Source organism: Anolis sagrei, chromosome 3, assembly GCF_037176765.1.
Source record: "Anolis sagrei isolate rAnoSag1 chromosome 3, rAnoSag1.mat, whole genome shotgun sequence".
In the NCBI taxonomy this organism is placed as follows: Eukaryota; Metazoa; Chordata; class Lepidosauria; order Squamata; family Dactyloidae; genus Anolis; species Anolis sagrei.
In genome coordinates, this window is record NC_090023.1 from 256,257,839 (window position 1) to 256,285,110 (window position 27,272).

At 39.2% G+C, this 27,272-nt stretch overlaps 1 protein-coding gene across 4 annotated transcripts in view; it reads right to left on the reverse strand.

The window, feature by feature from the left end:
• TBL1XR1 (TBL1X/Y related 1) overlaps positions 1 to 27,272 on the reverse strand; it is a 218,870-nt gene that overhangs the window by 59,423 nt on the left and 132,175 nt on the right. For 2 of the 4 annotated variants that reach the window (XM_060767489.2, XM_060767490.2), the window contains exon 3: positions 25,210 to 25,277. The exons of the other annotated variants lie outside the window; for them this stretch is intronic. The gene's annotated coding sequence lies outside the window, so the exon portion shown is untranslated. The remainder of the gene's footprint in view (positions 1 to 25,209; positions 25,278 to 27,272) is intronic. 4 annotated transcript variants of the gene reach the window in all.

Consider the following 27,272-nt stretch of genomic DNA (forward strand, 5'->3'; position numbering starts at 1 on the left):
AAAAGCAGGCCCACACTTCCCATTGAAATACTAATAAGTTTATATTTGTTAAAATTATTCTTCATTCTAATTATTGTATTGTTTTAAGTGTTTTTTACACTACAAATAAGATATGAGCAGTGTGCATAGGAATTCATTAATGTTTTTTTCCCAATTATAATCTGATCCTCCAACAGTTTGAGGGACTGTCACCTGGCCCTCTGTTTAAAAAGTTTGAGGACCCCTGATTTAGAACATAATAATAATAATAATAATAATAATAATAATAATTATTATTATTATTATTATGTTCTAAATCAAGTGTCCTCAAACTTTATATTATTATTATTATTATTATTATTAAGAAGTAAAACATGTATAAGTGGATAAAGGTGTGTGATAGAGTTATATGTAGTATAAGTTGTAATGGAAATTTAAAAATATTGATAAGAAATATGCCTAAAGATGTTTTTGATATTTTTTCTTTTACTCTTAGATTGTATATAATATGACATACTCTTTTGTTCAAGATATTGTAAAAAGAGGGAAGAATGTACGCTTATACATTTTGTTTGACAAATATATAAATAAAATCTTTTTTAAAAAAAGAACATTTGTATCCCGTCTTATTCTCGACCTCCGAAGAGGGACTCAGGGTGGCTTCCAACAATACAAAAACACCAATAAAACACACAATTACATAAAATGATGATAAATATACATTTAAAAAACAGTTTGCCAGGTTTAAAACGTCCTCCAAATCAGTCCAAAAAATGCGGTCCATAAAATCTAATTTATGCCAATAAAAACCGTCTATTCTGCGAATGCTTGCTCCCACTGCCAAGTCTTAAGTGTCTTGCGAAAAGTCATACATGCTTACTCTCCTTGTAAGCATATATGAATAAAGATTGGTGACAGTATTATGCATCTTCAGGCCATGGACATATGGCCAAAGGCAGCCTTCTGGCGATGTGTTTTGCTTCCAGGTAACAATGCCCATCAGGTTCTGGGTAGGCTAAAAACATCTGAAGGGTGATAAATGGGGAATAAGTTGGTGCGATGCATAGTTTTTAGTCAAAAAGATCATGACGTAGACTTCAACATATTATACCTATAGTTTAAATTTCACTGCTTCCCAGCTTGCTTCTCAAGTGCTGGCTTCAATCGTGGTTTGTAGTTGTATAGCTTCAAGTCTTTTTCAATTTCTGATAATCATAAGATGAACCTACTGTGGGGGATTTCTGGGAAGAAAACATGTGATTTATCTAGTGGGTTTCCATGGCTGAGTAGATATTGAACCCTGGTCTCCAGAGTTATAGTCAAATGCTCAAACTACTACACCATGTTGACTTCTTATGGTGCATTACAGTAAATGGTGCATTACAGTACATGGTGCATCACAGTAAATGGTGTATGGCATTTTTAAAAATAGTTAGTTAAATAGATTTTATTCTGACATCTTTAGGAGGGGGTTTTCCAATGCTTCCAGTGCATTTACAGAGCTATGCTGAGGCACGTTCCAGGCGATTTTTTCCTTACTGAGTCAATGAAGGGATTTCTTAATAGGGAACATTTCTAAGAGCTTCCATCAAAACAAACTGCAAGGTCTCTAGCATTTGATTTCAAAATGGCCACTACTCTTGTTGCCTGCCTCATTAATTGCATTCACAATTCTTTCCCTTTGGTTTGCTTTTGTTTTTTAAGAGAGAGAAACAAAAAAGCCATTATACAGCTACTCACAAAAGTGCCTTGGCATGCCAGCAGAACAAAATCCAAGCTGCAAGGGGTTTGATCATGTCATGTGTAAAAAAGAGCGTTGACATTCTTGTATTTACTTTCAAGCCATCCAAGCCTGAAAAGCCCTAGTGCAACACTTGATTGTTTAAACATGGTCAAAACAGTATTATCCCAATTTGACCCTCTTAACAAACGTCTGGGTTTAGAGTTATACTGAGAAATTTCCTTTTCATTCAGTTCTTGTGGGTTTTTTCGGGCTATATGGCCATGTTCTAGAGGCATTTCTCCTGACGTTTCGCCTGCATCTATGGCAAGCATCCTCAGAGGTAGTGAGGTCTGTTGGAATTAGGACAATGGGTTTATATATCTGTGGAATGGCTGGGGTGGGACAAAGAGCTTTTCTCTGCTGGAGCTAGGTGTGAATGTTTCAACTGACCACCTTCATTAGCATTTGAAGGCCTGGCTCAGCCTGGGAAAATCTTTTGTTGAGAGGTGTTAAGATGTGCCTGGTTGTTTCCTCTCTGCTGTTTTTGCTGTTGTAATTTTAGAGTTTTTTAATTGTCCTAATTCCAACACACCTCACTACCTCTGAGGATGCTTGCCATAGATGCAGGCGAAACGTCAGGAGAAATGCCTCTAGAACATGGCCATATAGCCCGAAAAAACCCACAAGAACTGAGTGATTCCAGCCATGAAAGCCTTCGACAATACATTCCTTTTCATTACTTTTGAAAAAAAGCTAGCCAAATGGGTTCAACAAAATCCCTAAAATGTGTCAAAAAAACCTTGTCAATGGTCAGGACGTAGAGCAGCTTTCTGCAAACTTGTCCCTCTCAAATGTTTTGCACTACAACCTCCAATATGTTCTTGACATATTGGCTACAGCTGGAATCCAAAACACCTAGAAGGCATCAGTAGAGCAAGGTAGACATAAAAGATCACGGTTGAGAAGGCACCCAGACAGCTCCTTTCTAAATTATCCACTGCCATGTCATCCTATTTTTCTTATAAGGCTATATACTAGTCACGGGTCCAAAATTTGTCCCATTTATTGGATTCATGTTTCCGTTTCATTCCGTCCATTTGGATGGCACGAAACGGAAAGGCCCCTCATGGAACGAAAATGCAATCGATACCGGCTCCAAGCCTGGTTTTTTGGCTCAATTGCCTGGGGAGGCTCCCTGGCCTATGGGTGCATGCTTTGGGCCTCTGCACACAGGCCTGGAAGGGCCTGCAGCTGAGCACCGAGTAAGGAGCATTCCTTACTCAGCACCTATGGCCAAAGCCTGCACCCGTAGACCCGGGCACTTTGGACCTATGGGTGTGCCCTCCCCAGTAATGGGCTGAAAGAAAACTTATCTTTTGGCCCCGAAAACAAAACAAAAACAAAAACAAACAAATATCTGGCCTCTCGATTTTAGGATGCTCAGACAAAAACAGATCGGGGGCCCCACCAAAAGCTGGGACACTAAACAGATCAAGGTAAATCCCGGCCGAATGCACATGACTACTATATACTCACATTGTTCATGCTCTTTCATCTAAAACCTGGATGGGAATTGTTCAGCTCTCTATAAATTGTTTGACGGCACTTCCCAGCATTCCCCGCTATAAACTATCCTGACTTGGGCTGCCAATGAGTTGCAGTTTATCAGTATCTGGAGGACTTACACAATTTCCACTCATAGTCTAAACAATCCCCGCCAAACATTTTACACAAATGCAATGAAAATCTGAAACGCAAAGCAGAAGTACTTATGAAAAAAGGAGGAAATTAGCTTACTTCCCCCATTGTACAAAGAAGAAATAATTGTGTGCAGGGCATGTTATGTGTTTGCAATTGCTTATGTGAAATGGTGATTATATTCTTAAGCTTTGGTGACCTAATTTAAGGCAGCCAACTTCATCTCTCTGGGCCAATCTGAACAGAGAAAACAAACAATATGACACAGCTGGTTTGGAATTTTTGAAAGAAAGAAAATGACAAGGGTTTGTTTGTTTTATTTTTTTTTCAAGAGCCAAGGAGAGCATATCTGACGGGGAAAGAAATGCTAAAATACTAACCACATCCTCGCTGGCTGCAATGCTGGGCAGAATGTTCTCAGAAACGGGTCTCATTACCTTTACATTTCTAGCATAACAGGAGTGAGCAGAGATAAGGTCTACTTCTCAAATATGCCTGGAGCAAAGCATTATTTTTTGCTACTGAACTAGTACTGTATTGTGGGGGAGGGAGTGCTCCTAAATAACCCAAGAAAATCTCTGTATTCATGTTCAGGAGAAAAATAACTGGACTGCATTCGAAATTTATAGGCAGATTTTGCTGGATAATAACATCCCAGCTACCAAGATTTATTTATTCATTTTATATCTCATCTTTCTCTTTATGCAGGACCTAACAATCCAAGTAAAACATTATGGTTTTTTTTTAAAAAAGAATAAAATATAATTAGAAGAATAACATAATATAAAAACACTGACGATGCCAAAATAAAATAAAATACCACACCACAAACCCTTTCTGTCACATATTTTTAGTTAAAGACCTTCCTGCATAAAGGTTTTAGCCTGCTGGCAAATGAAAGAAAGAGGAGAAGGCCAATTGAATCTCTCATGGGATGGGACTCCAGAATTTGGGAATCCTATATCTTTCATGGGGAGCCCCCGGTGGCGCAGTGGGTTAAAGCACTGAGCTGCTGAGCTTGTTGATCGAAAGGTCGGAGGTTCGATTCCGGGGAGCGGCGTGAGCTTCCGCTGTCAGCCCTAGCTTCTGCCAACTTAGCAGTTCGAAAACATGCAAATGTGAGTAGATCAATAGGTACCGCTCCGGCGGGAAGGTAACGGCACTCCATGCAGTCATGCCGGCCACATGACCTTGGAGGTGTCTACGGACAACGCTGGCTCTTCGGCTTAGAAATGGAGATGAGCACCACACCCCAGAGTCAGACATGACTGGACTTAATGTCAGGGGACTACCTTTACCTTTTTATATCTATCACGGCAAAATAGAAGAAATAGAATGTTACATTACTAGATTGTCTTTCTCAATGTTGAAATTTTGACCGATATATTGAAATTTTTACAGAGTCAGTGTGATGTTGCGGTCTGAGCATTGGAATATGAATCTGGAGATCAGGGTTTGAATCTCTGCTCAGCTTTGGAAACCCACTGGGTGATTTTGAACAAGTCACACACTGTCAATTTCAGAGGAAGTCAAAATCAAAACTTGCTGCAAAAAATCTGGCCAAGAAATCTCTATAAGTTTGCATTATAGTCAAGAAAGATTTGAGGTCACGCCACAAAGTTCTATGGAAAGGGCTCGCAAGACCCCTCAGAAGTAGACAAAGTCACAAGTTTCACCTTGATCCCTAGTAGAAGAACTGGGTCACCACAGTGCACTGCGCCCAATTTCCCAAATTAAGTGCTTTTTGCAGGCAAAGATGGAAAAAACAATACGGCTGTAATAAATAAACAATACCTGAAGTTTAAAAAGCCTGCCAAAATGCCACGATCGGATTAAGCCATAGGTTCTACCTTGATCCCTTAAGAAAGCTACTTAGACACACAGATAGGAGAGAGAAGGAAGGACAACGGTGAAGCCATGGGTGTGGTTATCACCAATGACTTCACCTTGGCCTTCCAAGGTAAGCACAGGTAAGCTAAATAAATAGTACCAAAAAATTTTTTTTAAAGTAAAAATACTTTGCAGGTTGAGTATCTCTATGTAAAACACTTGGGATTTACAACACTTCCATATACATAATGTGGTATCTTGGAGGTAGGACTCAATTCTAAAAATGAAATTCATTCATGTTTCATACACACTTTATATATATAGCCTGAAGTTAATTTTCTACACAATATTTTAAGTAATGCTCTGCATTAAACTGTGTTTGTATACACCGAGCGATCCAAAAGCAAAGGTGTCACTATACCAGTCACTCTTATGGACCATTATACATTTTGGAATATTTTGAATTACAAGACAGGGAATACAAGTTCAGGCATAATGCAAAGCACTTCAGCCTGAAACACCAACATAATAGATATATTGCGACAGAGCTGTGGTGCTCTGAATAGCAATGAAATTCTGAGAAGCACAGTACAAATATCACGCTTTCTGGTAATTATCTGCCAGCACTGTAATAGGCAATTTACAGCAGAAATGAAAATAACGTGGCTCTCCAGGATGCTTGCCATAGATGCAGCCGAAATGTCAGGAGAGAATGCTTCTAGAACATGGCCATATAGCCCGAAAAACCTACAACAACCCTCCAGATATTGTTGCAAACCCCATACTCATTCCTCAATGGTGAGGAATGAGTATGAATGCTGGGAATTGCAATCCAACATTTTCTTGAATGTGGATCTTAATGAGACATGATCACAGGATGTCTACGCCCTACACCACAGGAGAAATTATACTGTTTAGCCGGTATTGCACCACCTGATATCTGCTGGGAAGTAGCAGCCAGCAATGAAAGGACCAAGGCATTGACATCTCTGGCCCATCCTCTGTTCGGATATCAGCCAGCATGCCAACAACTTAAATAAATAAATAAATAAATAAATAAATAAATAAATAGCTTCCTAAGATCTACAGAGATACTCACAGGACCACCTCAGCAAGCGAGAGTCCAGAAGTGGCAGGCTAAAACCTGGAACCTCAATAAGTGGCTGATTCCGGATGAGAAACTCCCCCTCTCGGCACACAGAAGACTGGGCGACTTGGAAGGCATTGGACACAGATTAATTTTTAAATAAATTTTACTGTATATATTCTTTACATTCCTTATCCATGTATTTTGCAAAGCTCACACTTCGTGAACTTAATCTAATCCTCCACCATGAACTAAGGAAGTCTGTGTGTGAGAGAATTCATGGTTCTCATTGGTAGCAGTGCCTGGGTGCGTATGCATGTATGTATATAAATATGCATACCCTTGTTTGGAAAAGAAACATATCAAAAGCATATCTTCCTTGTCCCATTTCTACTTTACCAAGCAAAATATGGATTGGATACAAAACAAATGTTAAGTAGTCCAAAGAGCAGCAGCTGTTAGAATTAGACATGGTAAAAAAAAAAAAACCCTACTATTAGAAATCACTACATAAACACTGCCATAAATGGCCTGGAATTAAACACAAAACAAGAGACAAAAGCAAAGGAATATAGAAGCTGATATGTTTGTTGGGTAAGAATTTAGGATAAGCGATGCTATTTCAATGAAGAGCCAAACTAAATGTGCCAAAGAGCTACGTATATTGTGGGTAATTCTGGAATAGATCTTGTCAGTACTATGCATAAAGAGGCACTATATCTGCAGGGACTTCAGATGGATACATGGAACCACGGATAACGGATTTTAGAACTCGGTGAACATTGGCCACTAGATTGGCTTTTTAGTTGTTATTGTATTAATTGAATGTTCAATTATTGTGGTTATTGCTGTCATGAATTTTATCTGATGAATTGTTGGCATCGAATTGTGCCGGATGTAAGCCACCCTGAGTCCCCCCCTAGGGGGTTGAGAAGGGCGGGGTAGACGTGTCCTAAATAAATAAATAAATAAATAAATAAATAGCAGAGAACCCAAACGAAATGAAGGATTTCCTCCCCAAGAATATCAGAGTTGCACTGGAGGATCTAGAAATGCCTTAAAAAACCATATTTTGTCAGAACTAGATAAATGGAACTATGGGTATGGTTATTGAAAATATGAGGGCTGTACTATATCTTTGGAGCTCCCGGTGGTGGAGCAGGTTGAACTGCTGAGCTGCTGAACTTGCTGACCAAAAGGCTGGCAGTTCGAATCCAGGGAGCAAGGTGAGGTCCCACTGTTCTGCCAACCTAGCAGTTCAAAAGCATGATGACGACCACATGACCTTGTCTACGGACAACGCCGGCTCTTCGTCTTAGGAATGGAGATGAGCACCACCCCCTCCCTCCCACGGTCGGACATGACTAGACTTAATATGAAGGGGAAACCTTTACCTTTTTGCCACAAAAATTCTATGAGACGGTCCAAATGAAATTAGCTAGTCCATAATCCATACTGTAACTAAGCCAAAATATGTATTATTGAAATAATCATGCAAAATGTTCTTGCCTCCATCTGAATGCTTCCTCTCTTGTTTGCTTCTGCTAATTTCTGATTAACACCAGTCATGCCTATTCTTTGCAAAACATTATATATGTTCATGGCACTATATAGATAAAAATATATTCCAATTTATTAGAATTATCATGGGTAAATCCTCTTCATATGCAAGTGAAGCAAATATTGACAAGTTACAGAGGGCTGTAAGTGAGAATCAGGGAAAAACAATGTTTGATCACATTTTAGATGCCACTTGTAGACTCTCCCCTTGCTTGGCTTACACACCATTTATCACAAATACACCTCAAAGTGGTCTAAATTCTTTATTGTACATAAATAACTTCCTTTCTAACATAAGCTTTTATGGTCAATTTCTTTTGGAATTTACTTCTGAAACAAGGGGGAAAAAACCAGTAAATACTATTTCCATTCAAGTTCCTTTAATGGCCAAAGGCTGCTGAGCTAAAAATAGTATTTTAACGACTTTGTATTAAAGTATTTATTGAAATGGTTTATCTGAGCCAGGGGTTAATAAGATACTGTTCTATATTCAATCAGTGGAATCCCATATGGCTATGCAGTTCCCATTAAAAGTTATAAAGAGATGGGCTTTATATGCAACTATCTTGAATGGAATACTCCTCCAGAATATTAAGCATACTTCTTAAGCCTACATTCCTTGTGAAGCCGAAACAGAGTTAGAACTGAGCAGAGAATAAATTTGGTTGGGTTTAAAGGGACGGGACATTGCTGAGTAGTTCAGGAAGGCTTCACATTTACTTCACTTATACTAAAATCCATTTTAACTAGCTTCACATGCCATTAAAGACGTCAATGTTTAGCTAAATCCAATTGGCACACAGTCTTATGATGCAGCCATCCATATCTCCCCAAATGATCTCTGATTGTTTAGGATTCCTTGTATGGGAAAAATGCAGAAGCATTCTGAGCCAGTTATTGTGAAACCACAATAGGGAAACAATGCCACCAATCCAAATTTTAAAAAGGACCAAAATAATGTCACAAAAATCATTGTGTGTTTTGCAAATCCTCCTTGCATGGGAGGTCAGGTGCAGGAGGGAGTGGGAACGCCAGTCTGTGTGTCCCGATTGATAGGAAAACAGACTTCCATTCTATTTGCTCTTGCTTCAAAGGTAGCATTGGGAGACTTTTACAATCCCTATATATTCCTCCAAGTAATGAATACGGACAGATCCTGAATAGTCAAACCAATTAGGAATGCATAACTCTAGATTACACAGAAACCACAACATCCACTTCTCTGATCTACCAAGTTTGCAACTCTACTGGAGAAAGAGAAGCTTACTTTGCCATGACTAGTTTTTTAAACCCCATGCTGTTATTTAGTAATTATTAAATTTCTTCATAATTACTAAAAATTACTTTAAAAAGTAATTTGTAATTATTATTTTAGTAATTATTAAATTTCTTCATGGAGCCCTCTGTGGCGCAGTGATTTAAATTGCTGAGCTGCTGAACTTGCTGACCCAAAGATCAGTAGTTTGAATCCGGGGAGTGGGGTAAGTTCTCGCTATTTGGCCAAGCTTCTGCCAACCCAGCAGTTCAAAAACATCCAAATGTGAGAAGATCAATAGGTACCACTTCGGAAGGAAGGAAATGGTGCTCCGTGCAGTCATGTTGGCCACATGACCATAGAAGTGTCTATGAACAACGCCGGCTCTTCGGTTTAGAAATGGAGATGAGCGCCAAACCCAAGAGCTGGACATAACTAGACTTAATGTCAGGGGAAACCTTTATTTAAATTTCTTCATAGGTGTGCAGAAAAATGTTCGTCGTGGGAGTTCTGTGTGCCATATTTGGTTCAATTCCATCATTGGTGGAGTTCAGAATGCTCTTTGATTGTAGGTGTATTATACATCCCAGTAACTATTACTCGCATATGTAAAGGTCTATTTTCCCCCTAGAGTGCCTAAAGAGCGCCCCTGGGCAAAATCAACTATACTGTAAATGCTTACTTTGCGTAATGGGTTGAGCCGCCCCTGACTATTCCTAGTAAATATGTCAAACTGAACAAGCTGTAGTTGCTGAGTCCCTTTTCTTGCCCTTTTTGAAGATGAGAACAACATTTGTCCTCCTCCAGACAACCAGGACCTCCTTCTATCCTCCAAGAATTTTCCAAAATTATTGACAGTAGCTTTGAGATTTAAAAACAATCATTTAACCCTCTTGGATACAGTTAATTTAGCCATGGACACTTGAAATCATTTAGAGGAGATAAGTATTCCTTTACTACCTCTTTAACAATCCTAGGCTGTAGTCCTCTTGCTGCATTATTTATTTTATTGTAATAATTATGAAGCAATCTATCATAACGGCAACAAGTTCCATTTGTTATCATCAAGATATTTATTGACTTGACAGTAATGATACAGGAGCTATAGTTCTCAAATCACTTTTCCACTAAGGGCTTCTTAATGCTCCTATAGTCGAGCAGACTTTAGATGAGGGAGATAAGATACTCAAACCGCCAGCTGTGCTAAGGAATAATAAGCTGTTTTTCACCCACTGAGTATAATTCAACAATATTACCAGCATCTAATTTTCATTTGCAATTACTCAGGTGCCTCTACAGCACACAGCGGATTGATTTAGATCTAAACTCTGATTCAGACCACCATGAAAATAAAAACAACCAATTACAATCACAGATTCAAACCAAGCTACCTTTGGAAAGCTATGAGCTTGAAAGACAGCTTTAGAAACAAAACAAGTGGCCACGGGTGTGAACGTGCAAGTCAAAATATACTTTAAATCACCTGTTTTAAGTATTTGGATGGAAGTTAATTCCAGGTAAATGTGCTCAGAATCACATTGCCCAATTTATATAGTGTATTTCTACCATATCTATCTATCTATCTATCTATCTATCTATCTATCTATCATCTATCTATTTATTTACAGCATTTATATTCCACCATTCTCACCCCGCAGGGGACTCAGGGCGGATTACAATGTACATACAATGTATATGGACATACACAGAGGCCATTTAACTTTTTCTGGACGCCAGGGGACCTGTCGCTTTTGCGACACTGATGAAGTACTTCTGCATTCCCCAAATGCTTTTGCTGGAGTGCTTTTTGCTGGAGTCTTTTTATGGCCTCCCCACAAATAGGTGGTACCTAATTTTCCTACTTGACAGATGCAACTGTCTTTCGGGTTGCAAAGGTTGACAACAAGCTACACAAAATTGGCCGGAAGCTCACTCCAACCCGGGCTGGCTTCGAATCATGACCTTCTGGTCAGAGTGATCTTAATGCAGCTGACACTCATCCTGCTGCGCCACAATTCCAGTGCTGCGCCACAATCCCGGTGCTAAAGTTCAGAAACTGTGGATCAATTCTTCTGGATCACCTACCACTACACCTTGCAATCCTGGGCACACAGAAGACTGGATGGTGCTGAACAGACTGCGCTCTGGCACCACGAGATGCAGAGCCAACCTTAAGAAATGGGCCCACAAAGTGGAGTCCACAACATGCGAGTGTGGAGAAGAACAAACCACAGACCACCCATTACAACGCAGCCTGAGCCCTATCACATGCACAATGGAGGACCTTCTTATAGCAACACCAGAGGCACTCGAGGTGGAAAGCTACTGGTCAAAGAACATTTAATATAATTCCAAGTTTTTAAACTTTGTGTTTTCTCAAATACATTACAACTGTATCCTTGGTTCGCTCCTTATACGATAAATAAATAACCTTGCAATCCAGGGCCCTACAGACATGCATGGGTTTCTGATTGCTCATTTTGGTCTTGCAAACAGGAAGACATGATTGCAACTCATATCTCAAAATTCCCAGTGGTATGTATGTTATGCAAGGCAACTCTTCCAACACCAGAAAGTAGGGATGTAAACAAGACACCTCTGTCATGGGAGGGAATACTGTGTGTCTTCATTTACTGAGTAGGTGGAAGAAAGAGAAAGATCTCCGAATGCAAATAAAATTGGCATGCTTCCTTGTTATTAAGCTTGATAGCTTCCCATAACTTCTATTCCCAAAGATGGGTGAGGGGGAAGGGCTTTGGATTTTACCACCTCAGTCAGATTCTCAGTTTGGGAATAAGAAATTCATTTTTTCCTCCAGAATTTCTCTGCAGAGTGCATGAAAGCTGCCAAATGTTTCCTGAGGCAGGTGTTCTGTTGAATACTAACTACCGTCTCTGAAAGAAAGAAGGGTGAAATGGAAAAGCCCTCCGAGAGAACACCATAATACACATCAAGCTAGAGGGAGGAGGAAGCGCATCTCTTGGCTGCCAAAGATTCAATCTTTTGCATTCACGGAATTAGAACAATATCAAATAAAATGGGGAATTATAATCTCTGGGTTCAATGACAATTTGAAAGGCAAACGCATTTGCCCGCCGTTTATTTAAGCTTTGAATACAAAGCTAGATATAGGTTGCTGGAATGAATAAACATTATTGTGTTTTGTGTATACTTTATTTCTCAAAAGTGTCTCATGAGCCTTGTAAGTATGGGGAATTTTGAGCCAAAGCCTGTGCTCATACCTAATATGTGGACACTGAAAATAGAGCCAAGTTGATTCACAATTCACCTGTGAAAGATCAAATAAAGAATATACAAGGAGCAGATTCAAATTAACTCAGGAGGGAAAAATAATTACATATATTAAAGGAAATCACATTCACTCAGTATCCACTTTTAATCAATCCTTTTTTTGTTTCTTCCCCAGTGTCTTTCTTTTTTCAACCTCTGATATAAAGCATTCTTTATTTATTAGATCTTTCACAGGTGAATTGTGAAACAACTTGGCTCTATTTCCAGTGTCCACATATTAGGTATGAGCACTGGTTTTGGCTCAAAATTCCCCATACTTACAAGGCTCATGAGACGCTTTTGAGAAATAAAGTATACACAAAACACAAGAATGTTTTTGTGTGTGAATGGCTAATATTTTAAAGAAATAATCACAGTCATACTTTAATCAGTCGGGAAATATTGCATAAATTAGGGAGGTACAAAAATATACACATTAGGAAAAATGCATAGAATGTGCATTAATTTCAGTGAGAGGAAGCCACAGGGAGGAGGGAGCAAGCTTGTTTTCTGCTTTCTTGGAGACTAGGACACGGAACAATGACTTCAAACTACAAGAGAAGAGATTCCATCTGAACACGAGGAAGAACTTCCTGACTGTGAGAGCCGTTCAGCAGTGGAACTCTCTGCCCCGGAGTGTGGTGGAGGCTCCTTCTTTGGAAGCTTTTAAACAGAGGCTGGATGGCCATCTGTCAGGGGTGATTTGAATGCAATATTCCTGCTTCTTGGCAGGGGGTTGGACTGGATGGCCCATGAGGTCTCTTTCAACTCTTTGATTCTATGATTCTATTATTCTAAGTCAATAACATTCCTGAAAGCAACTTGAAACAAGGAGAAGATGAAAATGCAGACATCCACATATTAGGTGATGGCACCAATTTAAATCCCACGTGAGAGGAAAGGGGGATATAAATAAAATGAATAAAATTACAGAGCTGCTCCACTTATTTGCATGCATGAACTAAGGGTTATTTTAGTATCATACTATTTCCTCAATTGCTTCTCTTTTAATTAACCCACATCTGTGCCACCTTATGTGTTTCTGTACATTCAACTCTCTTCCTATTTGTCTCCCTTTCTGTTCCACTTCTGCCACACTCTGAGTATGTACAGTAGAGTCTCGCTTATCCAACCTGCGCTCCTCCAACGTTCTGTATTATCCAATGTGGTCTGCCTCCCGCCCGAATTCACAGCTGCTTCAATCCATTCATTGGCTTCATAGAAAAAATAATTTAAAGTATTGTCCTTTCCAAATCTTCAAATCAGATTTTAATTTTTGTGTGTGTGTGTGAAATGCAAAAACATTCAGCTGGGTCAAATTGACTTGGACTGTCTAATGATACCTGGAGAGCTCAGATCAAGTTTAATGGCCTATATTATAAAAGCCTTTAGGCAGGTTTATGGACACACTGCCGGGCATATCACATACAATTCAGCTCTTGGACTGATGTCAAAAAAAGCAGTTTATTGCTTGCTAATATTAGAAGTATGAGTAATGTGTCATTTAGGTGACCAAAGCAAGCCTGGTAAGTAATGTCTGAAGTATTTGTGGAATACCATTGCAATGATTTTAAACTGCTACATGACCAAAACCATATCACATGTGAAATCTGAAAGGAAAGGAACTGATATCCCTCTAGATGTCTGGGACATCAGTTCTCAAGAAATATCAACCAGCGTGGCCAGGAAGTCTAGAAATTGGACACTGGAGCACAAAGGGTTGAGAAGCACTGATTTACATTTAACTTTATGTATCAGACAATTATTCCAATCCACCATTTTTTTCTGAATATTTACTAACAATAAGGGAACAATGATTAAAGAATTACTGGAGACAGTCCAAACTTCTCAATATACATGAATGATACTCTTAATTTTCTGCACCAAGGGGGTTGGTTATCTTTTTTATTATTATTCCTGGCAGGATTTCTGTACCTACTGCATCTGCAAGTTCAATAAAGTGTCACTGTTCCTGCAAAGTGGTATCATATATAGGTTTTGTAAAAACTTCTTATTCTGTTTCAAAACTTTCAAAACTATTTCAAAAATTCTTCCATAAAAACAATCCAGCATGAGTCTTTAAAAAAAGGATTCTTGTTGTTATTGTTGTTAAAATAAATTTACACATTTAGAACTGCTTAAAAACCATGTGTATTAGCATTTTGAGATAAATCATTGAGGCCCAATGGTTTTAATAAGGAGGCATGTTTTTTACTTGGAATTCCAATGGGGAAAAATGTTAGCACTAATGTACTAATTCAAGGGAAGGATATTTTACAGTTAGGGTGCTGAGAAGGTCATCTCCCACATCTTCAGGCACAAGGTTGGAGTCTGCGCAGGCGTAGAACTCCATATGTGTGCATTCACAGAGGCCACGAAGAAAAAATCTAGTTGTGTCCGACTCTGGGGTGTGGTGCTCATCTTCATTTCTAAGCCAAAGAGCCAGCATTGTTCACAGACACCTCCAAGGTCATGGAGCATGACTGCATGGAGCGCCATTACCTTCCTGTAGAAACGGTACCTACTGATCTACTCACTTTTGCATGTTTTTGAACTGCTAGGTTGGCAGAAGCTGGGATTAACAGCGGCGACTCACCTTTCGGTCAGCAAGTTCAGCAGCTCAGCAGTTTAACCCACTGCGCCACCAGGGAACCCTTATGTCTAGGATACGTAGTTGATATTCTGATCAGCAGTTGAGCTTGCAGTTGCAATTCCTACATCTTCTGGGTCATTTCCAAGAACAATCCCATGTAGATAAGACATTGCCTCCTACTCCCATTCCACAGAATTAGTCCAGTAAGATATCATGATCAAAATCTGCCAAGAGATCCAGGAAGATCTACAGATTAGCACTCCCCTGTCCTACCCTAAGAGAAAGTCATCAATCAGGACAATTAAGGATGTTTCAGTGCCTTACCCTGCCCTAAAATTAGAATGACATTATTCCAGATCATTTGTTTCCTCTGAAAGAACCCAATGTTGTCCAACCACCATGTGCCGAAACACCTTTCCCAGAAAGGAGACAGATGCAATAAGGTAGTAGTTATCATGTATCACTGGGTCACGACAGGTTTTCTTAAGGAGAGGTTGCACCACAGTCTCCTTCAAAGCTGTAAGCTGCTTTTCTGTGACAGTGGTGCACTTGCTAGCCTCTGAACCCAGGCAGAACAACTCTGCTATGCCGTAGTAGCCACATTAGACAAGGATCAAGCTTATTTGTTCCAGAAAAAGCTGACCACACAGTGCACTGCAAATGAGAGACATGGAGTTGGAGGAAGAAGCAATTTTGGGGTTATATGAGTCGGCAGAAGCAATTCCAACTTCAAAAAAAAAATCATTGTACATCAAAACTAGTAGTGAAAGTAGCATTCCCTTATATTCTTAAACTGCCAGAGACATTTCCCTGGTGGTAACTGCTACCAATGCAACTTAACATTAAGAAGTTGTTTTCTGCTCTTTGAACAATTAGATTAGATTTATGGGAATCTATGAATGAGGTCTGACTAAGGTCCTTCTTTTTCTGAAAGCAAATATCTCATAGATGTAATTAGTACATTGAATATTTTCATCTAACAACATTTTTTGCTCAGGTCCTTTGCTCAAATAAATATACTACACATTACTGTCTAAAATATTCTATGTTTTGCAATTAATCACATTTATCTTAAGATTTAAAGTATATAGTAGAGTAGTAGTGATTACAGAGAGAGACCAAAAGGAAAGCATCTGGTAATGTAAGTATAGGAAGTTTGTAAATAAGACATCAACTTCTGTATTATGTTTTAATTTTATACATGCTTTAGCTTTGAATTATACCCCAGTTTTCTGTTAAAACCTAGCTGGTTCCATATTTATTTTCATGGCACCGTAGGAAACTTTGTTCAGAAATTTTAACAAACAAGTACATTTTCTAGATGAAATGCCTCGCTATACCATTTTACTACAGTAAATGAATATACGTTTGCCATTTATGAAGGAGCTGGAGTAAGACATTAAAAAAGAGAGTCAATCTACAGTCAAAGTTTTGTGTACTGAATCTTCACAGCCCTGCACATCTCCTTGAAGACACTACCTCTGAGGATGCTTGCCATAGATACAGGCGAAACGTCAGGAGAGAATGCCTCTAGACCAGGGGTCCTCAAACTTTTTAAACAGAGGGCCAAGTCACAGTTCCTCAAACTGATGGAGGGCCAGATTATAATTTGAAAAAACATGAATGAATCCCTATGCACAGTGCACATATCTTATTTGAAGTGCAAAAAACACTTTAAAATAATACAATAATTAAAATGAAGAACAATTTTAACAAATATAAACTTACTAGTATTTCAATGATAAGTGTGGGCCGGCTTTTGGCTGATGAGATAGGATTGTTGTTTTTGTTGTGAGCTTTCAAGTCGTTTCAGACATTGTTGACCTGAGCAAGGGCCAGGTAAATGCCCTTGGAGGGCCGTATCCGGCCCCCGGGCCTTAGTTTGAGGACCCCTGGTCTAGCCATGGCCATATAGCCCGAAAAAACCTACAACAACCCAGTGATTCCGGCCATGAAAGCCTTCGACAATACATCTCCTTGAATTTTGTAATAAGTGTAATGTTGTACTCTGAGTGAAGTCAACTAACTTTCTCCGCAAGGTGTCTAGGTTTCTCATAGCAAGTAATTATGGGTTCCATTCCTGATCTTTGTGAGCCTGATCCAAAAACCTTGTCTGATACTTGAAATAATCTTGCTGCGCAGAAAGCTGATGTTGCAATCATCACGCTTAATAGGCACAACCATGAGTCTCTGCTGATATTCAATTACAGTTGCTCTGAGCCTTACATCACCTGCATCTTCTCTACATCAAGGTGAATGCTTGTGTCAATGTTCCTTTTCATCTCATAGTGAGACTAAACTATCAGTTTGCTGGGAAATCTCCCAGAGCATTCAAGAAGCATCCAACTTCCGTAACTCTCCACTGGCAGGCCATCTCTCCCCTAATCCTGCCAGAGGGATCTGGTATTTCCAGGCCAGGTTTCATGACAAAATGGTTTGACCATGACAACATAGTTCTTAGTATCCCCTCAGAACCACAACATCCTCCATCTACTGCCTTAAAATAGTAGCTATTGGGAAAATAAAGTGAGATATTAAACAAAGTAAGTCTTTTCCACAAAAATCCAACAAAATATTTAATGGCCACAGTGGTCCACGCTCTTGTCACATCCCATATAGACTACTGCAACGCACTCTACGTGGGGTTGCCCTTGAAGACTGTTCGGAAACTCCAACTGGTCCAACGAGCGGCAGCTAGACTGCTTACTGGAGCGACATACAGGGAACACACCACCACCCTGTTATGTCAGCTCCACTGGCTGCCGATTCAGTTCCGAGCACAATTCAAGGTGCTGGTTTTGACCTACAAAACCCTTTACGGTTCCGGTCCAGCGTATCTGTCCGAACGTATCTCCCTCTACGTCCCATCTCGGAATCTGAGATCATCTGGGGAGGCCCTGCTCACGACCCCACCGCTATCACAAGTGAGGCTGGTGGGGACGAGGAGCAGGGCCTTCTCAGTGGTGGCCCCTCATCTGTGGAACTCACTCCCGGGGGAAATCAGGGCTTCAACTTCCCTCCTTGCCTTCAGGAGGAAGGTAAAGACGTGGCTCTGGGACCAGGCCTTTGGGCACCCTGACAATTAGACGTGGAACCAGAATGATAGGACCAACAATGTGTGGAAAGTAGAACCTAACTATGAGTCGGTTAAACGCTGACCAGCAATGAGGTTTGTATTGCTTTTATTGTTTTAATCGTTTTTACGGGTTTATGGCTATTCCTGCCGATAATATTGATTGCTTACGTTAATTGTTATCAGTGTTATAATTATTGTTGTTATTGATGTTATGTTTTTGATGTTATGTTTTTGTAATACAGGCATCGAATTGTGCCTTGTTTGTGTAAGCCGCCCTGAGTCCCCCCGGGTGAGAAGGGCGAGGTATAAGCAACCGTAATAAATAAATAATAAATAAATGTCATGCACTGTTTGCACAACAAAGAAATTGCAGGAGAAGGCAGCAACAAAGGTAGAGCAGCAGGGGGAGGTTTCAGTCTGGCAGTGGGATTGAGGGGGGGAAGTTGCTGAATATTTTAAGGGGTAAAGTCAACATGGTATAGTAGTTTGAGCACTTGATTATAAACTCTAGGAAACTAGGGTTTGATGCCTCACTCAATCATGGATACTGTTTTGTAAACCTGGACAAACAATTACTCTCCATCTCAGAGGAAATTCCTTCTGAACAAATCTTGACAAGAAAATTCCATGAAAGGTGCACCTTATGTTCATCATGACTTGAAAATCACCTGAAAGCTCACAAGCAGCAACCTGAATATATTATTTATTTATTTATTTATTTATTAGATGCACTTATTGACCGCCATTCTCAGCCCTTACGGGCGACTCATTTACATTTTCTATGAAAAACTAGAGCAGATCCATTGCTCCACTATAGTAATCACCGTCCTTCACTGAATGAGGCAAATGATGCACATCTGCAACACCAGTCTTTTCCCAATACAAGCAAGATGAAACAAGTGAGGGAGAATTTTTCATAAAGTATTTTTTGTAAACAAGGAAGTAAAAATAGAACCATGGACGGTCTGTAGCTATCACCTGTTTTACAGGTAAATATTTACTTGGGGGGAAAAGACCACTGGATTGCTACTTAGTTGAAAATTTAAGGAGGAAACAGATTTAAGGAAACCGGAAAGTTGCATACCCATGCATGATTGTTTTGCCAGTAGACATGTTTATGTTCACTAGGCATTTAGACAGAGGAAAAGACTGGCTGGCTGCCCCACTACTAATTTCACTCTCGTTATAGTGCTAGTATGGCAACATTTAGGTGGGTTTTACATTTTACTGTGTTTTCATATGGCTTTTCAAACAAACCAAAACAATGTTTTGAACATATCTGAAAAAATGGGCATTAAATAAGTAAATCAATGAATAAAACCAAAACAAGTGAAATGGGCGAAGTGCCCTAATTAGTTATTTTTATTCTCAACTCCACCATCCCCCACCCCAGTACTTGGCACATCTTTTTACAAAAAGAAAAGAAAAGTTGGAGACATTCACTGCACAAAAAGTATAAAACAATTTATAGACAAATCTTCTTTAATCTCATATGTCTCCTATTGTTCTACAAATTGTTCAGAAACTGTGAGGCAACTCTACTCATCAAACTCAAAAAATCTTGGTAATGGCTGAACAATAATGCTTACTGCTGTCAAAAGAGGGAGAAATTTGAGATATTCTAGTTGGCTAGAATATCTCAAATTTCTCCCTCTTTTGACAGCAGTAAGCATTATTTTAATATACTATACAGTTGCCCCTCCACATTTATGGTTTGACTTATGTGGGTTTGATTATTCACAGATATGATTAAGTATGTTCTCCCTAGAAATCTCTAGGTATTCCAGTGTGACTCTATAGTCAATCCAATCATGCCAGAGGACACAGAAATTTCTAGAGAGGACACTTCTCTAGGAGATTCTAGGTAATCCAATGCAATTGTATGGGAATTCTATTTCATCCAATGCAATTCAGAGTTATGCTGGAAAACCTAGAAATTCTTAAAGAGATGTTCTCTCAAGTATTTGATGCTTTTCACTTTCACACACCCCAGAAAATGTGGAGGGATGGCTGTACTGTGTGAGAATCGTCACTAGTTTGCTGTCTTGCTTTAGGCTTCTAGAAAACTGGGAGCTCAAAGTTGGACTCTACACAGTGATATAACCCAGGATATTGAGGCAGAAAACTCTCACAATATATGCTTTGAACTGGGTTATCTAAGTTCACATTGCCATAGATTCCAATTCAAAGCAGAAAATTTGAGATTTAATTCAGCTGTGTGGAAGGGGCCATTGTTACTTTGATAATACATATAGATGTTCCAATCAGAAAACGCAATATTAAAAAATTTCATTATTGTGTTAATAGCTGTCAGCTCTGATGCCCACAGGGTGCGTATGGAAGAAAATTCCTCCCACATCACTGTTATTAATGTAGCATTGGCTATTACTGCTCTTGAATGTCTGACTGGCACGCAAAACTTTCCAAGACAACGAGCATTTCTCAGAATGGGTGTGCATAATATGTTCAATAAAATGTGTCATAATGTGTCTCTGCTGGAAGCAAACCTTCTTTACAGGACAATTTACCCTACTGTGATTTTTATTTATAACAGCAATTCATTCATTAAGTATGGATCCTTATGCAATCAAACTACCACCCTACAGATAGAAAAACTGAAAACATTTTGCAAATGTTTAAGGAGGGGATTGCAAAACTATAAAATACTTAGAGGGGGCAAACACTCTTGGAAATAGTGCTCACAAAACACAGAAAGGTTCAGATGGGGAGCTGGCCAAAGGTACTGCGGTCTGCAACTCTATTTTTGCAAACAAGTATTTGTTTTTATTTTTGTACAAAGATTTTCATCCCATCTTTCAACAGGAGCTTCCAAGATGGCCAACAATCAGAACTCTTTAAGATGAATGCCAAATAAGAATATGTATAAAGGAAAGCTGGAACAGATTCAGAAATAGAAGAATTATTTACACGTACACATGCATACACACTGAAAAACCAGAGTAAGAATAGGAATTATGCACAATCGACAAACGCTGAATGGATATAAGTCCACGCTGCCCTAACCAACACAAACACAGGAGAAGAACTTTGAGAGTTTCAGCAACATATGGAGAGCTATGTGTCCTAACTCTGAAGGAGAATCCTGTACAAAAACTCAGGAGAAAAATGCCTTCATCTGGTGCAGATGTTTTCAAGAGGAGCAGATGAAAATGGGCAATAGGAAAGATGTTCTATTTTAGTCTGGTTGCTTCTAAAGACAACCGTATCTAGAAAACACAGATCTAACAGAGACATTATCCAAGCATCACCAATCAATAACCTGACTTTCGGTCCTAGCGTATCATAGAATCACCCTGTAGGACCTAGCAAATTCCTAAAATGGCTGTAGTAGTATCACTGTACAATTATCTTCAAAATATTTCAATAAAATATTTTTTGAATATGTTTGAATATAACATATCAACTAATAATGCTAAATCAGATAATATTATTTGGAGCATTGGAAGAAAAAAAGAAAGAAAATATTTCCAAGAAAATATTCCACTTCTATTTTTTTTCCTGTAAAAACCATACCACTGATCTAGGTGATCTGCAAAACACGCACATTCCAAAAACCAAAATGGAATTTGTCTCAACAGATGTCCTAAAATATCTTATAGGAAAAAGAATTGTTTGGAAGGTATTGTTTCCTGCTTGGTATCCAATGACTGTGGAGTAGCAGCAACCAAATTGAGTTCCACAGAACCATAGGGTTCTCATGGGGGAAAAAAATATCTTTTAAAAAAAAAAAAAAAAAACGTTCAAAAAAGTCAGCTCTTACTGAAATACAATGCACCTGTGCTTTAAAAATGAAATCCGAATCTCTTTATTTTCAGACCTACATTATACAAAAAGCCCATGCAATAGTAGATGAAAGAAGGAAGAACTTTGTGGGTTCACATTGCTTAGGGGCAAAATTAAGGTTATGTGGGAAAATCAGAGACAGAGTCAGGGTCCCACGGGGGGGGGGGGGGGGAAGTCATGACCAAAAAGTTTGGAGCTGCTGCACTAGAGACTGCTGGAAAATTTCTTTGGCAATTCCCAATCCATGGCTACCTGGGGGTAAAACCCTTCTGATTTTTCCTAAGAGTAAAAGAACTAAAGCAGCATTAGAAGTCAGACTAATATGTCACTAAAAAAGCCGAGAATATTTCTCTTAAGCACTCATGCCAACAACAGAACTATTTTGTGCCCACAGACCAGCAGAAATGTTATAAGCTGCAGGGAGAATGTCTCCAAATGGTCCCTCAAGTGACCTCCAGTGTGGGTCCTTTTGGATGAGATAATTGCTCTAACTACCCCTTTTAGTGGAGTCTTAAAACTTATTTTCATCCACGGCAGCCAGATGATATTAGACAACTTTTCAAATATAGCTGGTGTCTGCCACAATGTAAGCTTAAGTTCTCTTCAGACATACTAGTGAGGTTTCTAGAAATGATAAATATAGGAATACAGATGCTTTGTCTTTTCCTTATTAATATCATTACAAAAGTTAAAGTTTGTTCAACCCACCATCTTGACCTGAATTCACATTCCATATTGGGGTAAGGATTGAGCATCCCTGATCTGGAATTCCAATATCCAAAATACTCCAAAATCCAAAATGGTCCATATGGGTGGGTGAGAAAGTTACATCTTTGTTTTCTGATGATTCAATGTACAAAAAAGTTTATTACACCAATTATTAAAATGCCGTATAAACGTACATCCAGGCTATAAAGGGATCCCAACATTTGAAAAATAATATCCAGTGTGTTACTGAACAAGAGTCATTTCAAAGCTGTGGCCCATATTTGAGGGTTTGTGGGGAAATTCAAAAAGACCTAATGTAGAAAAGGAATGGAAAGCATTAAAACCACAGATCTATCATATTGTTCAGCTCTACAAGTAATCATTCACATGGCCTCTGACATTTTAAAAAATTCCATACTTTTCCCACAAAAAGAAAGGGGGGAAAAACCTCACTGCAATGTGAAATTGATGTCGTTCAGAAATGTCATTTCCCGGTATAAGGCCCTAATTCAGTTACATTAAAATCTTTGGAAGGTACAAAGTAAACAGGTTTTTTCCCCTTATCTATTGCTGAAAGGATCAGCACACAATTGTGCTCCCACACAAGAAATGGCTCTTGCTTCACCATACCAACTACAATAGAGCAGCTCTTTCAAAAGTGATATAATCCTATTCACTTAATAGCTCCTTTCAGGTAGCCTGGGAGCTGGGAAAAAAGATTACAGATTGAGGAAAGAAGATAAAACAGGACTTCTTCTCTAGCTTCTCATAGATCTCAGACTCAGATGTGAGCAATTCTGTTTGTTGTTGGCTTCTAAAGAGTTTCATGATTATAAAGCTATCAAGTGAACTGACTCCCTAACACATGCAGTAGAAAAAATTAGGACACCTTGATGGATCAAACCAATTATAAACAAATATATATTTATTTCATGGTATTATGTCTCTCAAAGTGGCCAAGAAGATGTCTTTAGCAATCTACCAAGTCCACAGTCTGGGCAAGAATGCGTTTTCATTGACACCTATCCCCTTGCCAAAAGTACCAAGTAGTATATCGCTCTAACCAAGCAGGGATGGAAAAACAAAACAAAACAAAAAAAAAACACCCTCTCATTAACCATTATTTCTTTTGCACAAAAATATGGAGCTACTATCTTCTGAGTGTTGGAAAATAGTCTTTTATAGCAGTTCCACTGCAATGATGAGGAAATCCTGAGGTTAAAAGTTTGGTGAGGTGCTAAGAACTCTCTGCTATGATTTGGTTGAGTGCACCACAATAGACCTTTCCGATACAAAACTCTATATCCATAGCCAAACTTGCTGTTCATTCGTTCAGTCATTTCCGACTCTTCGTGACCTCATGGACTAGCCCACGCCAGAGCTCCCTGTCAGCCGTCACCACTCCCAATTCCTTGAAGGTCAATCCAGTCACTTCAAGGATGCCATCCATCCATCTTGTCCTTGGTTGGCCCCTCTTCCTTTTTCCTTCCATTTTCCCCAGAATAATTATCTTCTCTAAGCTTTCCTTTCTTCTCATGATGTACTTCATCTTGGCCTCTACTATCCTTCCCTCCAATGAGCAATCGGGCTTTATTTCCTGAAGTATGGAATGGTTGGATGTTCTCACAGTCCAAGGCACTCTCAGAACTTTCCTCCAGAACCACATAGCCAAACTATAAATCCTCTATTTCCACGAGACGCAGCCATTACAGTTAATGTGATATCAAAATTCTATTATGTCGCATTTCTGGCTCTTGCAATCTGATATGAAAAAAGGATATTATATTATGCCCTTATGAGTAGCTACAACTCTTCAAAACCTCAAACAGGAATCTTTTCCAACACAATTTTGGAAGTGATGAAACTTTAACCTGGAAACTTTTAAATGGAAAGCTTGTACTATTGCAATGAACCATGGTTCTTCAAATATTTTTAAAGCTAAGTATTTCTTACACTTGTATTAACACTTTCAGTTCATCATGCATTCGTCATTTTCCCATTAATGATTTCAGGAGGAAATGGCAAAACAATTGGTGGAAGTTACAGCAAAACCTGATATTTATGCTTTTGGTGACACATGTATTAGCACAGTGCATTTCAAACTATTTATTGTAGACCAACATTTTTCCCGCAACATGACACTGACTGGTAGCATATTTGCTCTATACTTGTAGTCAAATCCACACCATTTCCTGGAAACTTTCTGTGGTCAGTAAATGATGGGTTTGCAGACCACCAACAGTCTACAAATTTCAGTAGCACTTATTTTGAACCCAGTCACACTTCAGCCCAAATGTTGTCAAAGGTAAGTGTTCACAGAAAGGAATATCAGATCTTCATATTTTAAAATTGTTCCATACTCATGAATAGCTAAACCAATGCATCAAAGATCTAGGTTCGTATTCCAATGCTGATTCCTTTCATGACATCTCCAAAAGTTCAGAGTATAGACTTACAGTCAACTTCAATGATAATTTCAAAAAGAGAAATCCCTGACATAATAAATGAACACACATAATAACTGAACACCTGATGCAGCGTTCAATGAAGATATCAATTCTCCTCCATAATAAAAAATAATATAATAATCACTCAGCGTCCTTACCAGAACTACTCTCTGAAACCTCACAAAACTGTGATGTGGCAGCAGTACAGCCCTTGAAATTACACCACCTGTAACACAAACCATAGGATGATACTTGTTGTCAATGCTTATTTTTGAAAGGGCAAAGAAAAAAATATAGCTCTGTGCCTGCAAGCTCTTGTATTGAAACGGCAAATCAACTGAAGTCCAGCACATTAACAAGTTGTGCGAAAAAGCAACTATATGACAGAAAGATGCAGAAATCACACATTGCAAATGAAGAAACATCCTGGATATTGATGTTTATTTTAAAGGTTTGGCTATTCTGCGTTCCGGCCTCTTCTCTGATCACATGTACCTAAAGTTTATTAAGGCCAACTCATAAGGGACCTCCTGAAACACAATTGCATATATAACTAATAATCCATAATTAATTAAGTCAAGTGGCAGCCAGGAGGATGTGCCCCCTTTGACCAAGAAATACGAGGAGGGGATTTCATTAAGTGTGAAGTAGATCCTCGCTGTCCAAATAACTCACACTGGATGCCTTAGTATGTGTTGTTTTGATTAATTTAATTTTTAGTGTTTGACTAACTCAAATATTATCAACTCAAATCCTCTTCCTATCCTTACTTCTCACAGAACCAAATTCCAATAATTGACCAAAGTAACCTAAGCATGGTATTTCATTCCAATCATACGCTCAACTGCCTCTAGAACATGGCTCTATAGCCCGAAAAAACCCACAAGAACCTAGTGATTCCAGCCATGAAAGCCTTCGACAATACATGCGCTCAATTATTCCACTACTTGTCCACCTTCATAGAAAGAGTTGTGGTTTCTAGAATGTCGAAGGCAGAGTTATGCAGATACACCTTACAAATCAGCATAATTGCATCCTGATCTTTCATAAAAATCAGCGGGAAACCATGGTGGCGCAATGGGTTAAACCCTTGTGCTGGACAGGTCGGAGGTTCGAATCTGGGGAGCATGTGGATGAGCTCTCTCTGTCAGCTCCAACTCTCCATGCGGGGACATGAGAGCCTCCTATAAGGACAGTAAAACTTCAAAACATCCGGGCGTCTCATGGGCAACGTCCTTGCAGACGACCAATTCTATCACACCAGAAACGACTTGCAATTTCTCAAGTCGCTCCTGATACGACAAAAAAAAAAGGTCAGCAACTTCTGAGCTTATTATATGTTTCATTTCGAATAAGCAACAGGTTTCTGATCCAAATCAAAATGTGTTTTAGAAAGGGGTGTGAAATAGTGGTTTGTAGTTTAGAAGAACAGCACATGTTTAATTAAAATGACATATGAATTATTTATTTATTTATTTATTTATTTATTTATTTATTTATTTAGGACATTTATATCCTGTCCTATATCGACCTCCGCAGGACAAGATCTGATTTCACTTGGGAGGGAATTCCCTAGCCAAGGGGCACCACAGAGAAGGCCCTGTCTCTTGTCCCCACCAGCCATGATTGCGATGGGGCATCCTCGGATGATCTTAAGATCCTAGGTGGTTTGTAGCAGGAGATATGTTTGGACAGGTAAACTGTGCCAGAACCATTAAGGGCTTTATAGGCCAATGTCAGCATTTTGAATTATGCTCGGAAGCTAATTGGCAGCCAGTGAAGCTGGCGTAGCAAGGGCGTTGTGTGCTCTCGATATCCCACGCCTGTGAGCAACCTGGCTGCTGAGTGTTGGACTAGCTGAAGCTTCCGAACAGTCTTCAGAGACAACCCTATGTAGAGTGCATTGCAGTAATCTATTCGGGATTTAACCAGAGCATGGACTACTGTGGCCAAATCTGACCTCCCAAGGTACAGGCTAGAAACCTGTACCACTGCTAGTAACTTCAACTCCGGAAAGTCAAAGGGACTAGAAGCTAAGCTTTTATGGATTAGGAAGATTAACGCAGTACATTGGGATTATATTATTTTAGAAGGGAAGTGGAGAAGGACGTTTTTGAAAATGTGTGCAGACACCCCCTGTTCATTTGATGGGGTTAGGAACCAGAGCACTGTCAAAAAGTGGAAATGATTGGAAAATCTGGTTTGGATATGGCAGTCTGTG